Consider the following 18,182-nt stretch of genomic DNA (forward strand, 5'->3'; position numbering starts at 1 on the left):
TCAATGGGGAAAAACAGAGGTTTCCCCCTGAGATCAGGAATACAACAGGGATGTCCACTCTCACCACTGTTGTTTAACATAGTGTTGGAAGTCCTAGCATCAGCAATCAGACAACAAAAGGAAATAAAAGGCATCAGAATTGGCAAAGATGAAGTCAAACTCTCACTTTTCACAGATGACATGATACTCTACATGGAAACCCCAACCGATTCCACCAGATAATCTGTGGTCCCTCTGATTCAGGATCCATTTTTTTAACCTGTTCTTCAGAAATGTCATGGTTGTTCTTGACCTTGTGGTCCCTCATGTAAATTTAAAAACCATCCACAGGGCTTAACTAAGCGTCTGAGTCTTGGTTTTGGCTCAGGTCACGATCTTGTGGTTGGTGAATTTGAGCCCTACATCAGGCTCCCTGCTGATGATGTGAAGCCTGCTTCAGATTTGCTGTCTCTCCCTCTCTGTTTGCCCCTCCCCTGTTCATGCTCTCTCTCAAAATAAATAAATTAACAATAAAAAAACAAATTTAAAAAATCATCCAAGTTCCTTGAAAAATCCTAGGAGCGTAATTGGGATTGAACTGAATCTATAGACTAAATTGTGAGAATTAGTATCTATGAATATGGTCTATTCTTTTCATTTTTTCAAGCCTTCCTTAATGTTGTGGGAAGTTTTAAAATTTGTCCTATAAACTGTGGCTTATTTGTGATAGATTCAACTCTAGATACTTGGTAGTCACTAACATTAACATAAATATTTCCTTTTATTTATTTTTAATGTTTATTTGAGAGAGAGAGAGCATGTGTGAGTGGGGAAGGGGCACAGAGAGAGAGACAGAGAATCTGAAGTGGGCCCCATGCTGACAAGACAGAGCCTGACAGAGGGCTTAAACTCACAAACCATGAGATCATGACCTGAGCTGAAATCAAGAGTCATATGCTTAACCGACTGAGCCACCCAGGCACCCCTAGTATTTTCCCTTTAATTATACATTCTTTCTGCTGTTGAGATATGGAAATAATTTTGTACATTAAACTTATATCCAGCCAACCTTACTAAAGAAAAGCTATTATTTCTAATTTTTGATTTATAGACTCTTGAGTTTTCTGTCCATTTACATTGTCTGCAATAGTAAAGTTTACTTTCTGCCCTTCACACCATGTTACAAATTTAGGTTGTTTTTTTTAATGTTTTTTATTTATTTTTGAGAGACAGAGTGAGTAGGAGTGGGTCAGAGAGAGAGAGAGAGAGGAAGACACAGACTATGAAGACAGGCTTTTTTAAATTTTTTAAATTGATTTTTGAGAGGCAGAGTGTGAAGCAGGGGAGGGTCAGAGAGAGAGGGAGATACAGAATCTGAAGACAGGCTCCAGGCTCTGAGCTAGCTGACAGCACAGTCATATGCTTAACCGACTGAGCCACCCAGGTGCCCCTAAAAAAAAGTCTGAAGGGTGCATGGTGGCTTAGCTGGCTAAGCATCTGATTCTTGATTTCAACTCAGGTCATAACCTCACAAACTGTGAGATCCAGCCCCATATCAGGCTCTGCACCAACAGCACTGGACCTGCTTGGGATTCTCTCTCTCTGTGTCTTCCGTTACTCACATTCTCTCTGTCGCTCTCAAAATAAATAATACATTGTAAAAAAAAAAAAAAAAGTCTTAGAGTAAACATCATCCTAATGTGGAATTTTAGAATTTTTTTTTAATTCAGGAAGAAATAAGGATACTCGTTTTCACCACTTTTTAACATTGTGTCGGGCTCTGTGCTGACAGCTAGCTCAGAGCCTGGAGCCTGCTTCAGATTCTGTATCTCCCTCTCTCTCTGATCCTCCCCTGCTCATGCTGTCTCTCTCTCTCAAAAATAAATAAAAACACTAAAAAAAATTTTTTTAAAGAATAAATAAATTCAATAAAGCTAGCTGTCAGCACAGAGGTTCGAACCCACAAACCGCGAGATCATGACCTGAGTCAAAGTCAGACGCCCAACCAACTGAGCCACCCGGGTACCCCAAATTTAGTTTTTGTAATTGTAAAATATAAGATCTCCAACACAATGTTAAAAAGTGGTGAAAATGAGTATCCTTATTTCATTCCTGAATTTAAAAAAATTCTAAAATTCCACATTAGGATGATGTTTACTCTAAGACTTTTTTTTTTTTTTTTTTTTTTTTTTACAATGTATTACTTATTTTGAGAGAGACAGAGAGAATGTGAGTACGGGAGACACAGAGAAAGAGAGAGGGAGAGAGAGAATCCCAAGCAGGTTCAGTGCTGTTGGTGCAGAGCCTGATATGGGGCTGGATCTCACAGTTTGTGAGGTTATGACCTGAGTTGAAATCAAGAATCAGATGCTTAGCCAGCTAAGCCACCATGCACCCTTCAGACTTTTTTTTAGGGGCACCTGGGTGGCTCAGTCGGTTAAGCATATGACTGTGCTGTCAGCTAGCTCAGAGCCTGGAGCCTGTCTTCAGATTCTGTATCTCCCTCTCTCTCTGACCCTCCCCTGCTTCACACTCTGCCTCTCAAAAATCAATTTAAAAAATTTAAAAAAATTTTTAAATGAAAAAGACTTTTTTAAAACAAGATTCTTCTTTTTTTACTTAAAATTTTTTGTATGCTTTTTACTTATTTTTGAGAGACAGAGAGAGACAGTGTGAGCAGGGGAGGGTCAGAAAGAGAGGGAGACACAGAAACTGAAGCAGGCTGCAGGCTCTGAGGTGGCGGTCAGCACAGAGACTGCCATGCAGTTCGAACCCATGAACCGTGAGATCATGACCTGAGCCGAAGCCAGACGCTCAACCGACTGAGCCACCCAGGCGCCCCACTTTTTCTTTTTTTTAAGATTCCTCATGTAAGTAACACCATGTGGTATTTGCCTCCTCTTATCTTACTTATTTCACTTAGTAAATAACCTCAAGGTCCAACCACATTTTCAAATATGGCAAAATTTCCTTCCTCATGGTTGAATAATATTCCATGGTATAAACCACATGTATCACATTGACAAATTTAAAACAATAAGGTAAAATGTTATTTTACCTTATTTTTATTTAAAAAAATTTTTAGTTGAAATATAGTTGACACATATTAATTTCAAGTGTTTAACATGGTAACTGAACAATTAGATGCCTTACAATTCACCACTATAAGTGGAGTCATAGCTTCTCACCATACGAAGTTATTAAAATGTTACTGACTAGTTTCTATGCTGTACTTTTCATCCTGACTTATTTTAGAACTAAAAATTTGTACCTTTTAATCCCCTTCACCTATTTTGCCTAGTCCCCCACTGCCCTCATTTCTGGCAACCAGCAATTTGTTGTCAGTATATGTGAGTTTTCTTTAAAATGTCTTCACTTGTTTTGTTTTTTTGGTCCTACAAATATGTGAAATCATATATTTGACTTTCTCTGTTGGCTTATTTCACTTAGCATTATACCCTACAGATCAAATCGTGTTGTCAAAAATGACAAGATATGTGTGGTTTTTTTTTTTTTTTACAGCTGAGTAATATTCTAAAGTAAATATATATAATATCTTCTTTATTTATTCATCGGCAAATGGACACTTAGGTTGCTTCCATATCTTGGCTATTGTAAATAAGTACATGAAGGTTTCCTTTTCTTTACATTGTCATTAACATTTACTTTTTTTCTTTTTGATTCGGGCCATTCTGACTGGTGTTATCTCACTGTAGTTTTGAATTGCATTTCTCTGATAATCCCTGATGACAAGCATCTTTTCATGTGTCTGTTTGCCATCTGTAAATCTTCTTTGGGACAATGTCTATTCATGTTCTTTGTACATTTTTACATTAGACTTTATATATTTTTCATGTTGCCTTGTTCTTCATATATTTTGGATATTAAGCTCTTACCAGAAAAATCACTTGCAAATAAATATCTTCTCCCATTTACTAGGCTGTCTTTTTGTTTTGCTGATGGCTTCCTTTGTTTTGCAAAAGAATTTTCGTTTTATGTTGTCCTAATAGTTTATTTTTGCTTGTTCCCTTGTTTGAGGAGAATGATTTAGAAAAAGTATTGCTAAGATCAATATCCAAAAGTTGAATGTTTCTTTTTTTAAGACAGTTTTGTGGTTTTGGGTCTTACATTTAGGTCTTGAACCCATTAGGTTTTTGAAGGCCTAACCCATTAGGTCTTTAACCCAGTTTATCTTTGTACATGATGTAAGAAGTGGTCCAGCTTTTTGCATGTACCTGTCCAGTTTCCCAATACCAGTTTTTCAAGAGACTGTTGTTACCCCATTGTATATTCTTACTTCTTTTGTCACAGATTAATTGACCATGTTAAGTGTGGATTTATTTCTGGGTTGTTCACCTGATCTATGTGACCTACCTTGTTTCACTGTGCCATTACCAGACTGTTTTTGGTTACTATAGCTTTATAATATACTTTGAAGTCTAGGATTATGATACCTCTAGCTTTGTTTTTTTTTTTTAAGGTTGCTTTGGTCATTCAGAGTCTTTTGTGATTCCATACCAATATTGGAATTTGTTTTAGTTCTGTGAAAAATGCTACTGATATTTTGGTAAAGATTGCACTGACGCTGTAGACTGCTTTGAGTAGTACATTTTAACAATATTAATTCCTCCAATCCATGAGCACAGAGTACCTGGAGTTTATAAAGAAATTAGGGGGATAACTATAAAAGTAACAGGAATCAATATAAAAGGCAAATAAAGCAATAAAGTTAATATAATACATAAAGATGTAATTTGAATGACTATAAGGGCACAAAGGAGAGTAAGGAATGGAGCTATATAAGAGCAAGTCTTTCTATACTACTAAAATTATATTGCCGTTGATCTGACCCAGGGTGCTGTAAGTTAAAACACTTATTGTAATCACCACAGAACTACTAAAAAAAAAAAAAAGTACTACGATAGGTGGGGTGGTTCTGGTCCAAGATGGTGAAATAGAAACACCTTAAATTCACCGCCTACACAGACACTCAATCTATACCTATTTATACAGTTATTCCTATTAGAGAATTGATGGCTGGCTGAACAGCTTCTTCTATCTACAGATAGAATACAAAACAGGCTAAAGATCGCATAAAAGACAGCAAGAGATAGAGAAAAGATAAGGAAGAGAAGCCCCACCCCAAATGCTGGGAACTACAGAGGGATGTTAAGAGTGCTGTCAATACGGATTCCACTTTTGACCATCTGTCTTGTTCACGGTCACTCAAAGATGTCTCTTGTGGCTTTGTGTTCCAGACCCATTGAAGACTGATATACATCCTTCAGAAATACCTGCCAAAGATGGGGGAACGCTTGTTTTGGTGTCCCATAAATCTGTTAAGTATAACAGTCTTTCCCATTCCTGACAGACAGGTGGTACCATAATATCTAATTAAAGGTCAAGTGTCAACTAGGTGCACACAAACCCTTTGAGGTACTTGTGATCCCTTTATCTCACTACAATACCCTTCTGCATGTCCACTTACCCTATAAAATCTGTGGACTAAGGTCTGGACTTGGCAGAGACTATGCAGTTGCTGTGGACTGCCCTCCAGCCAATTCTTTCCTGTCAGAAAGTTACCCTGAATAAAACTCTGAAAACTACACAAGTGCCTGATTTGTTTCCTAGTCTCAAAGTACCTTTTCAGTTTGCGGGAGACTTTACTATCCCTTTCTCAGCTAAAAGGAACCTTGAGCAGATTTATCTGTCTTGGGGCATAGAAATACAGTCTTGGTTTACAAGATCCAGCCTTGGGTGGGGAGGGGCTTAAAACAAAATAAAATAAAAATAAAAGATCCAGCCTTCGAATGCCACCAAACAGTGGGGTTACTGCTGAACCCCTCTTCAGGTTGGTGAGTGCCACAGTTTATGTTTGCCCTCTACCTTGATAATCCAGACTAGAACAGAGTCCGGGGCACCATAGCTGGCCTGCCACCTCAGTGATCCTGGCCCTAACTCTGGATGCCCTGGGACACAGAAAAAAAGCCCAAGCTTAGAAGAGCAACTAGAATATAAAAGATCCAGTTCCAGAACTCCACCAAATAGCAAGGGGGTTACTAGAATTCTCTCCGGGTCTGAGGGAGCTGGTAAGCACCATGGTTTATGTTTCCCTCCACACTGGTAGCACGGACAGGAGCAAAGTTGGGGTGCCACAGTTGGTGTACAGTTTGAGTGAGCTCCAGGGCCTAGCCCACACCAGACCCATCAGTCTCACCAAGGTAGCCCTAGTGCAGTATACACCAAGAAACCACTAGTGGGTACTCCATACAGCTCTGGTGTCATGCCAAGATGAAACAGATACAAAGCACTCCAAGAACACCTCAGTCCTATACCATGTCAGCTCCAAACAGAACAGGGTAACCCCAATACAGACCACTTTGGGACCTCTTGGCTCATGCCTGTTTTGGTCACCCTGGAAAGCTGTCCATGCATAGAGTCCCCCACAACAACCCAGCCCATATTGGCCTTAGTTAGCTTCAATCACTCTAACAGGGCACACTCTGCACTGAGCATGCTTGGACATCCTGTCTTGCACCCGCTTTAGCTTCAGTTGTCCTCCCAGGATACTTTCTGGGTGGAGAGCCCTGGGATCACCCTAGTGCAAGCCCACTTAAGCTACAGTTGAATGCTGGTGTGCTCACTAACGCACAGTGCCTGGGCGATACCCCCAGCTCATGCCCTACCTCAAATTTATTCACCTTGCTCAGGTGCCCCACATACAGAGTACCCTAGGAACCCCTGGTCTGTGTTCTGCCTCAGCTCCAGCCATCCCACTAGGGAACCCTCTACACGGACATCCCGCCTTGGACCCATTCAGCTTCAGCTATCCCACCGTGTGTCTTCTTCATGTGGAGCTCTGGGACCATCCTGGTCCATGCCTACTTTAGCTGTGATCTTCCCATCAGGGCAGCCCTAACATGGAGTATTCCAGGACCCCCAGCACATGCCAGACACGGCTCCAGCCAGCTAAAGTCACCAGGCACACACAGTCTACATAGGGTATAGTCATATACAAGACCACTCCTTCAAGTTTATAAGCAGTCATTTCACCTAATTCATAGAAACAAACACAGCAAAGTCAAACAAATAAGGAGAAAGAAGCAGCTCCAAATGAAAGGACAAGAAAAAAAATCCATAAAAAGAATTACATGAAAAAGAGATAAGCAATATGCCAGATAAACCAATGATCACAAAGATGCTAACAGGAATGAAAAGAAAAATAAGGAGTGAGAACTTCAATAAAGAAATAGAAAACAAAAAAAAAATCCCAAAAAGTCAGAGTTTAAAAAGACAACAACGGAAATGAAAAATTTACTGCAGGGAATCAACAGTAGATTTGTGGATGCAGAAGAACAGATTAGCAACCTAGAAGACAGGGTATTAGAAAGTACCCTCACTCAGAAGAAAAAAAAATTAAGAAAAAAAATGAGGATAGGTTAAGGGATCTCCTAAACATCAAGTGAACAAACATTCTCATTACAAGGCTCTGAGAAAGATGAGAGAGAAAGGGGCAGAGAATCCTTATTAGAGGAAGAAACAGCTGAAAAATTCTCTAACTGGGGAAAGAAAAACGACATTGCAGATCAGGAATCATGAAGAGTTCCAAATAAGATGAACTGAAGGAGGTCCACAGCAAGACACATAATTATTAAAATGGCAAAAGTTAAAGATAGGGAATTTTAAAATCAGCAAGAGAGAAGCAAGAAAGTTACATACAAGGGAAACAGTCTATCTGCTGATTTTTCAGCAGAAATTTTGCAGGCCAAAAGAGAGTGACATGATGTATTCAAAGAGCTGAAAGAGAGGGGTGACTACGTGGTTCAGTTGGTTAAGCATCTGACTTCAGCTCAGGGCATGATCTTAAGGTTCCTGAGTTTGAGCTCTGGTTCCTGAGCTTCGGGTTCTGTGTCTCCTTCTCTCTCTACTCCTACCCCACTTGTGCTCTGTTTCTCTCTGTCTAAAATAAATAAATATAAAAAAAAAATTTTTTTTTAAAGAGCTGAAAGGAAAAAACCTGCAACCAAGAATACTCAACTCAACAAGGTCATCATTCAGAATTGAGGGAGAGATGAACAGTTTCCCAAATGAAAGTTAAAGAAGTTCATCACCACCAATCCAGCCCTACAAGAAATGTTAAAGGAGCTTCTTTCAATGGAAAAGGCAATACATGGAAGCAAAAAAATTATGCATAGTAAGATGTAAAATATGACAACATATACATAAAACATGGAAGGGAGTAAAAAAAGTTCTTTTAGAATGTGTTTGAACTTAAGTGACCATCAACTTCATAATAAGTATTAAATATGCTTAAATATACATATTAACTATAATGTATTAAGTATATTGCTATATATTTAGAATACTATACATGAATCTCTTGACAACCCCAAACCAAAAATCTTTAATAGATACACAAAAAAATAAGGAGAGGGGTGATTGGGTGATTTAGTCAGTTGCATGTCCAACTCTTAATTGCAGCTCAGGTCATGAAATCACAGTTGTGAGATCAAGCCCCACTTTGGGCTCCACACTAGGCGTGGAACCTGCTTAAGATTCTCTCTCTTCCTCTCCCTCTGTCCCTTCCCTGTTCATGCTCTCTTTCTCTCAAAATAATAATAATAATAATAATAATAGTAATAATAATAATAATAATAATAATAATAATAATAAAAGAGAAAATCAAGCAAAACCCTACTGAGTTATCACATGGAAAGAAAGCAAGAGAAGAAAAAAGTAACAGAATTACAAAATAACCAGAAAACAATTAACAGACGGCAATAAGTACACATTTGTCAATAAATTACTTTAAATGCAAATGATCTAAATGCTCAAAAGACATAGGTGGTAGAATGGATAAGAAACCAAGATTCACCTAATGATGCAGACTACAAAAGACTAACTTCAGACCTACAGACACATAAAAAATGAAAGTGGAAGGATAGAAAAAGACACCATACAAACAGAAGCAGAAAAAAAAACCCTGGTATCTGATCTGAGTAAAAACTCAAATCAGATAAAACAGACTTTGAAACAAAGACTAATAAAAGACAAAGTATTTACATAACGATAAACAGGTGAATTCACCAAGAAGGTATAACAATTGTTGTAAATATCCATGACCCCCAACATTTAATCATATAAATGCATAAAACAGACATTAACAAACATAAAGGGAGAAATTGAGAGTTAATACAGTAACAGCAGGGGACTTTAACACCTCTTATATCAATGAATACGTTATCAAAACAGAAAATAAATAAGGAAAATGAACAGTGTCTTCAAACAATACATTAGACCACATGGACCTAACAGATATATACAGAACATTTCATCCAAAAACAGAATACATATTCTTCTTAAATGTACATGGAACACTTTCCAGATAGATCACATTAAGGCCACAAAACATCTCAATAAATTTAAGAACAGTAAAAATAACATGCATCTTTTCTGGCCACAACAGTGTGAAACCAGACATCACAAGAAAAAAAAAGAAAAGAAAACACAAACACAAACACATAGAGGCTACATAACATGCCAAGAAACAGCCAATGGTCACCAAGAAATCAGAAAAAATTAAAAAATACATCCAGGGGCACCTGGGTGGCTCAGTCAGCTAAGCGTCTGACTTTGGCTTATAGTCATGAGTTCAATCCCCACATTGAGACTCTGTGGTGGCAACCTGAGCCTAGAGTCCACTTTGTATTCTGTCTCTCCCTATCTTAAGCCTAGAGCTTGCTTTGGATTCTGTGTCTCCCTATCTCTCTGCCTCTCCCTATCTCTCTGCCTCTCCCTATCTCTCTGCCTCTCCCCTGCTCACACTTTCCCCTCCCAGGCCCTCCTACCTCCCATCTCAAAAACAAATAAAACATTAAAAAAATGGTTTTTTTAATTAAAAAAATACATCTAGATGAAAATATAATGGTCCCAAATCTTTGGGACATAGCAAAAACATTTCTAAGAGGTAAGTTTATAAAAACAAAGGACTACCTAAAGAAGAAAATTATCAAAAAAACTATCTAACTTTATAGCTAAAGGAATTAGGAAGATAAGAACAAAGCCAAAAATGAGTAGGAAGAAAGAAATATTTGAAAGTATAAATAAATGAAATAAAGACTAGAAAAAATAAAAAAAATTATGAGACCAAGAGCTGGTTCTTAGAAAATATAAACTAAATTGATAAGCCTTTAGCTAAACTCATTAAAAAAAGGACACACAATAAGAAATAAAAGAATAGTAACAACTGACACCATAGAAATAGAAAATAATTCTAAGAGAACACTATAAAAAATTATATGTTTGGAATTCAGAAAACCTACAAGAAATAGTTAAATTCCTAGAAATATATAATCTTCCAAAATTGAACGAAGAAATAGAAAATGTGAACAGACCAATTACTAGGAACAAAATAAAGTCAGTAAACAAACAACTCCCAACAAAAAGTACATTTAAGAATAGTTAATACCTACTGTCTTCAAACTATTCCAAAAAAACAGGAGAGGAAAGAAAGCTTCCAAATATATTCTATGAAGGCCCACAATACCCTGATTTTAAAACCAAAGACAATACAAAAAAAGAAAACTACAGGCCTCTATCTCTGATGAAAGCAGATGCAAAGGCCCTCAACATAATGTTAGCAAACCACACTCAACAATAAATTAAAAAGATCATTCACAATGATCAAGTGGGATTTAGTCCAGAGTTTTAAGGATGAGTCAATATCACAAATCAATCATTGTACTACACCACATCAACAAATGATAAAAATCATTTCAATAGATGCAGAAAAGTATGTGACAAAACCCAACATTCATACACAATAAAAACTCAAAAAATGGGTTTAGAGGTAACATACCTCAACATAATAAAGGTCATATATGAAATATCCAGAGCAAACATTATAAATAGAGAGCTTTTCCTTTAGCATCAGGAACAAGAAAAGGATGTTCACTCTTGCCACTTTTATTCAACACAGTACTGGAGTCCTGGCTTCGGGAATCAGAAAGAAAATAAAAGGCATCCAAGTTGATAAAGAGTAAGTCACTACTTACAAAAGATATGATACTATACATAGAAAACTCTAAAGACTCCACCAAAAAGCTATTAGAATAAATGAATTCAGGGGCGCCTGGGTTGCTCAGTAGGTTAAGCGTCCGACTTCGGCTCAAGTCATGATGTCCCGGTTCATGGGTTTGAGCCCCATATCAGGCTCTGTGCTGACAGCTAGCTCAGAGCCTGGAGCCTGCTTCAGATTCTGTATCTCCCTCTCTCTCTGATCCTCCCCTGCTCATGCTGTCTCTCTCTCTCAAAAATAAATAAAACCACTAAAAAAATTTTTGTAAAGAATAAATGAATTCAATAAAGCTGCAGGATGCAAGTTAACATGCAGAACTCAGTAGCACTTCTATACGCTAAGAACAAAGTAGTAAAGATAGAAATTAAGGAAACAATTGCATTTACAATTATGCCAGAAAGGATAAAATATCTAGGAATAAACTTAACCAAGAAAGTGTTAGAACTGATCTTTGAAAACTATAAAACTGATTAAAGAAATTGAAGGCAACACAAACAAATGGAATGATATCCCATGCTCACAGATTGGAAGAATGTTGTTAAAATGTCTATACCACCTAAATCAATCTATTAATTGAATGCAATCCCTATTAAAATGACAAGAGCATTTCTTTTTTTTTTTTCTTTTTAGAACTAGAATAGATAATATCAAAACCTGTACGGAACCAGGAAGATCTGGAATACCTAAAGGAATCTTGTGATGGAAGAACAAAGCTAGAGGTATCACAATCTCAGATTTTAAGATATACTATGACGCTGTAGTAATCAAAACAGGATGGTACTGGCACAAAAACAGACACATATTTGTTGATGGAACAGAACAGAGAGCCCAGAAATAAACCCACACTTAATCTAGTGGTCAGCTAAAGCATGGAAAAGGAGGCAAGGTTAAGATAAACAATGAGGAAAAGACAGTCTCTTCAATAAATGGTGCTGAGAAAACTGGACAGCTACAAACCAAAGAATGAAACTAGACCACTTTCTTACACCATACCTACACCACACTTACAAATGTAAACTCAAATGGATTAAAGACCCATATGGGAGGCCTAAAACTGTAAAACCCCTAGAAGGAAATGTAGGCAGTAATTTCCTTCACATCAACCATAGCAACAATTCTGTAGGTCTCCACAGGCAAGGGAAATAAAAGCAAAAATAAACTATCAGGACTATACCAAAATAAAAAGCTTTTACATGGCAAAGGAAACCATCTTTAAAAGGCAATATATTAAATGTGAAAATATACATGCAAATGATTACCCAATAAAGGGTTAATATCCAAAACATACAAAGAACTTACACAACACCTAAAACACAAATATAACTTAAAAAATTATATAGATAGACATTTTATAAAGAAGGCATACAGATGGCCACAGACATATGAAAAGATGTTCAACATCACTCATCATCAGGGAAATGCAAATCAAATCAGAGAGAAATATCACCTTACTCCTGTCAAAATGGCTAGAATCAAAAAGACAAGAAATAACTGGTGAGGATGTGGGGAAAAAGGAACCCCTGTGCACTGTTGGTGGGAACGTAAATTGGTATAGTCACTGTGGAAAACAGTATGGAGGATCCTCAAAGCTTTAAAAAAAAAAAGTACCATATGATGCAGTTAATTCCACTTATTGGGTATTTCCCTAAGTAAACAAAAACACTAATTCAAAAATATATATGCACCCTTATGTTTACTGCACCCTTACTTACAATAGCCAAGATATGGAAGCAACTCAAATATCCATCAATAGATAAACAGATAAGGAAGACATGGGGTGTATATATATATATATATATACACACACATAAATATATAAGGTACCTTTACTGAGCCATTTGCAACAACACAGATGGACCTAGAGGGTATTATGCTAATTGAAATACATCAGACACAGAGACAAATATGATTTCACCTATATGTGAAACATTAAAGAAACCTCAAATAAACAAAGAACATAAACAGATTCATAAGTACAGTGAAGTGATAGCTGTCAGGGGAAGGGGGGAATGGGGTGGAGAATAGGAAAAATGGGTGAAGGGGAGTGGGAGATAGTCTTTCAGTTATGGATTGAATAAGTTACTGGCATAAAAGGCATAGAGAAACAGGAAGTCCTGCTAATGGTATTGCGATAGGGTTCTATGATATCTTACGGTAGCTACCTATAATTGTGGTAAAAGCATAACATATAGATACAAGATACCATTTCATAGCAGTAAGAAGGGCTTAATTTAAAAAGAAAAAAACAATAAGTGCTGATGAATGTTGAATATGTGGAGAAACGGGAAGCCTTTTACATACACTGGTGGTAATATAAAATTATGCAGCCACTGTGGAAAAGTTTGACAGTCTCTCAAAATGTTAAACATAGAATTTTCATATGACCAAGCAATTCCACTACTAGATATAGACCTAGGAGAACTAGAAACACAGCCTAACAAAAACCTGTACACAAATGTTTAGAGCACTATTATTCATAACAGCCATAAGTGGAAACAATCTGAATGCTCAACTGAGAAATGAATAAACAAAATGTGGTGTATCTTTACAAGGGAATTTTATTCAACCAAAAAGAAAACATTATACTAAATGAAAGAAGCCAGACACAAAAAGCACGTATTTTATGATTCTATTTATACGAAACATTCATAACTGGCAAATCTGTAGACAGAAGATTCATGGTTGCTGGGGGTTGAGGAGACGGGGACTTGGGGAATGACTGCTTAATGGGTATTAGGTTTCTTTTTGAAATTTAGAAAATGTCCTGGAATTAGATAGCAGTAATGATTGCACAATATAAATATACTCAAAGTCACTAAATTATACTTTCAAAATGCTTAAAATGGTGAATTTTGTGTTGTATAAATTTCACCTCAATTTTTTAAAAACAACGTGCGGTATCACTTCACTCCCAGAGACTAGGATGCAAATGGGACTTCTATACATTGCTGGAGGGCAGATTTTAAAACTTCAGTAGTTTCCCATAGTGTTAAACATTCAGTAAACATATGATCCAGCAATTCCAAGAAAAATAAAAACATATGTCCACAAAAGGACCTGAATACAAATGTTCATACCAGCATTATACATAACTGTCAGAAGTGAGAAGAAACAATCTAAATATAAATCAACAGGTTTATCCAAATATTCACACAATGGAATACTACTCAGTGATAAAAAGGAATGAACTACTGTTACATGTAACAACATGAATGAATCATAAAAGGTTTATGTTAAGCAAAATAATTCAGAGTTACATGTAAATTATATTTCACTTATATTAAGTTGAAAATAGGAAAAACTATGCAAATAGAAATCAGAAACTGGTTACCTCTGATGGGATGGGAAAATGGAATGAAGAATGAAATAACCTTCTAAGACAGAAATGCTCTATACCTTGATTTTAGTATAAATGACATGGATATACATATTTACCAGAATTCATTCTATATGCTTAAAATGAGTGTATTTTACTGTATGTGTATCCAAAAATCCAGAAGTTTCCTCTTATCTGCCAGGAGATACATTTCAAGACCCCCAGTGTATGACTGAAACCCCATATAGTAACAAATTCAATGTATACTATGTTTTTTCCTATACGTACACACCTATGATAGTTTAATTTATAAATTAGGCATATTGAAAAATTAACAGTGACTAAAAAAGAACGATTATAACAGTATACTGTAATATGAGTTATGTGAATGTGGTCCCTTGCTCTCAAAAGATCTTATACTATACTTATCCGTCTTCTTGTGATTATGTGAGATGACAAAATGTCTGCATGATCCAATGAAGTGAGGTGAATGAAGCAGTGTTAGGCTACCACTGACCTTCTGACAATAGGTCAGAAGGAAGATCATCTGTTTCTGGACCATGGGTGATCAAGGATAACTGAAACTGTAGATAAGAGACTAGTGTATTAGAAAATTTAAAAATTTACATAATGAAACTTCTATGGGGTCTTATGTGACCCATTCTCACTGAGCATAGCACACTGTAGGTGTTCAATCAAACATAAGGAAAGAAGTGAGATAAATAGGTAGAATATTTTATAGACATGGCCAAATAGTGTGTACCTTGTATCACCCTTAAGGGATTTGCAATCTAGTTAAGAACATATCACTTCTGAACCATTATGTTCCTATAGATGCCACAGCAGTCTCTGAATTATACTGTCTCAAGGAAATCCACTTTCAAATTCTGAATCCTCCTGTCTTGCTTATCCTCCTTTTATTGCCTGTCACTGAGGTTGTGTTCAAGGACTTGATACATTGAATTTTCCCTGGTTTCCCAGCTCACCCTCACCTGAGACATAGACTTCAGTGCCACACCTACCTTTTCATACACTTAGCCTATGAAACAAAAAAATTAACCCCTAAGTCCTCTAATTCACCAGGATATTGAAACTATAAAATGTGAAAATTAAATTTAAAAAATATCAAGAGAAAACATTTCAAAAGATAATATATCAGTAGTTAACACAGAAATCAAATAGGAATATTACTGAAGGCCTCAAATGAGCAGGAGACAAAGGCTCAATCTAAGCTAGGCTTGGTATGAACAGGGAAGAGGAATAGGTGGAGAGTCTTAAGCAAAAGAAAGAAAATAGGAAAGTGATGACTATTACAGAACAATGAAAAATCCATTCATTTGCTTAGGCTCTAGAATTAAAAAAATTAAATCTGGATATGTGGGAAGTAGTCTGAAAAACATTAGGCCTCATTTGATAATCACAAAAAGTTGTAGGGTAGATTGAGCAGATACAGTCTTCATTTACAAATGAAGAAATTGCCCAAGGTAATACAACTTCTTAGGAATAGAGCCAATACTGAATGAAATTCATTTCTCCTGATTCACAGGCAAATGTTCATTTAATTAGACCGTGATTCTGCTCAATGTTCAACTTTGCTTAATAAAACGCTTTAAACAAACTTTTCACACAAATAACCTAGTCCCCTTCCCCATTCAGTTCTTCTTGATTGTATACTCTTCATCTGAAGTATATTCTAAGATATAGTTTAACATAAACTTTATCATCTTACCAACTGCCTTATTATTGGCATGATAGGTAAGGGGGTTTCTATGTATACAGAACATAGACACATGACCAAGTCTTTCCTGTAGCAACTAAAAGATTTGAGTTCCAAAAATATTTTTTTAATTAGCCTTGAGTTACAGATTAGAAAATGATTAACACCTGTAAAACAGACTTTCTGCTTATTCACAGCTTGTCATTATCACCTATAATGCAGTAAAGGGTGTGTCTAAAACCATACGGCACAACTATGTTACTGTTTCCTCTTTATAGTAAATAAGAAAGGTAACTCAGTTTTCACTAGAACATAAAATGAGCTTTCAAAAGTACACTCAACCTGTCTCCATTTCAAGACCACTGTTCTCTAGTACTTAGTCATCTACTGACAGGCCTATTTTTCAAATCCTAGCCTTCTTGAACTCTTGAAGATGGAGGAGCTGGTGTAGAGTTCACCAGACTGATAGTACTTACTGAGCTCTCTGTGGTACTAATTAAGCTTTGAAAAATGTTTCATTTCATCCTCATAATATCTCAGAAGCATTAATTACAGCCTTTTCAAAGATTAAAATTAAGGCTCAAAACTACCCAAAGCCAGACAGTGAAGCCTGTATGAATCCAATGTTTGTAATTCCGTGACTTGATAAATTTTGTTCCCAATTCGCTTCCCACCTCTATGACCTTTTCTCCGTCTTTCTCACTATTTCATCACTGTCTGCTCATCACTGCCTCTCTTATTTCACATGCCCTCCTGGGTAATGTCATTTCCTCATATGACTGTAACAACATTCTATATTCTTGCTTCTCAATCCTAAAGCTTTTAATAAACATAAAAACCTTGTGCTCTTTCTGTAGTTTACATTTTGGAAATAGTTTGTTTCCCTCAAACAGAATTCTAATGTTGAATGCTCTGCCCAAACTACACCTCCATCTGCCTGATCTGATAACCTCTTACCCATCACCCCGTGGCTGAGGGTGTCTAGGTCTCTCAAACCAATCTTTTTCCTCCTCTCTTCACTACCTACACCTTCCCCCGACCCCCATCTCTCCTACATTACAAACAACTATTACGAATTGGTAAAACAGTTTCATGATTCTCTCCCCAGGTCTTTCAACCTAAAGCCATCCACAACTAAACTCTCATTTCCCTTAGCAAACCAGAACCATCTCTTTGTAGTCTCCATTTTGGTTAATGGTTATTACAATCCTACGCTTTAAGGTAACAGTGAAACGGGGATATTGGCACTAACCTCCCGGGCATCCTAGTTCGAAAATCAACCATTATACAATGAATGACCATTACAGCCAGAAGTTAATTAATGCAAATACTACAAGATTTAATTCTCCTTTCCTTCCAAGTTTACAAGCAGAAAAAAACCCAAAACAACTTTTTGTGAAGCGTCTTCCCACTTAAAAAATTATTTTACTTTACAAAATATTTTAATGTAATCCTTATTGTAATCCTATCATTATCCCCATTTTACAAGTGAAAAAACTGGGACTCAAAGGGATTAGGTAGTTGAACCAAAAAAGGTACACGCTAAGTGGCCGGTCGGTCCTGACCTCAAACCCTAAAACTTGAGATTTCAAGTTCCATTTTATTTCTCTTACTGTTGAAGTAAACTATACAATAAAACGAAAACAGAGATCAAACGAGCAGCACACAGTCAAGTATCAAACGGCACAAGGCGACGCGAACTCGCTCTAGGCTGCGGGCCGCCGGGCCCGACCCTCGCTCTGACGCCTCCCTCCCCCCACAGGCCGCTCCCGCCCTGAAGTCCCTCTGCGGCCTGGCCCGTCTCCGGCCGGCTGGGTCGGCGGTGACCGCAGGAAAAACCTCGCTCCGGAACTCGGGGCACGCCGGGCAGAGGCTGTCGCAGCCAAACAGCCCGGCCTAGGGGGAGGCTGAGTCCTAGTTCGGCCGCAGCCACCGCGCCTCCAGCCTCCGGGACGGCGGACCGATGACCAAAGAGCGTACCTGGTGAAGGAGGAAGCTGGAGGGCAAGCGGTCCCAACAACCCTAGTAGGCGGGAATGACCCTGGTGGTGGGTTGGGTTAGCCTCCTGGGCTAACCGCATTCACTACGTTAGG

At 37.3% G+C, this 18,182-nt stretch overlaps 1 protein-coding gene across 4 annotated transcripts in view; it reads right to left on the reverse strand.

Annotated features, from left to right (window-relative positions):
• The window catches only part of SLC25A40 (solute carrier family 25 member 40), a 63,831-nt gene extending 45,655 nt beyond the window's left edge, over positions 1 to 18,176 (reverse strand). For all 4 annotated transcript variants that reach the window (XR_003904629.1, XM_029928423.1, XM_029928415.1 and 1 more), the window contains exon 1: positions 18,070 to 18,176. The gene's annotated coding sequence lies outside the window, so the exon portion shown is untranslated. The remainder of the gene's footprint in view (positions 1 to 18,069) is intronic.
• Between the last annotated feature and the right edge of the window lie 6 nt (positions 18,177 to 18,182).

The sequence above is a fragment of the Suricata suricatta genome, chromosome 2 (genome assembly GCF_006229205.1).
Source record: "Suricata suricatta isolate VVHF042 chromosome 2, meerkat_22Aug2017_6uvM2_HiC, whole genome shotgun sequence".
Taxonomy (NCBI): domain Eukaryota; kingdom Metazoa; phylum Chordata; class Mammalia; order Carnivora; family Herpestidae; genus Suricata; species Suricata suricatta.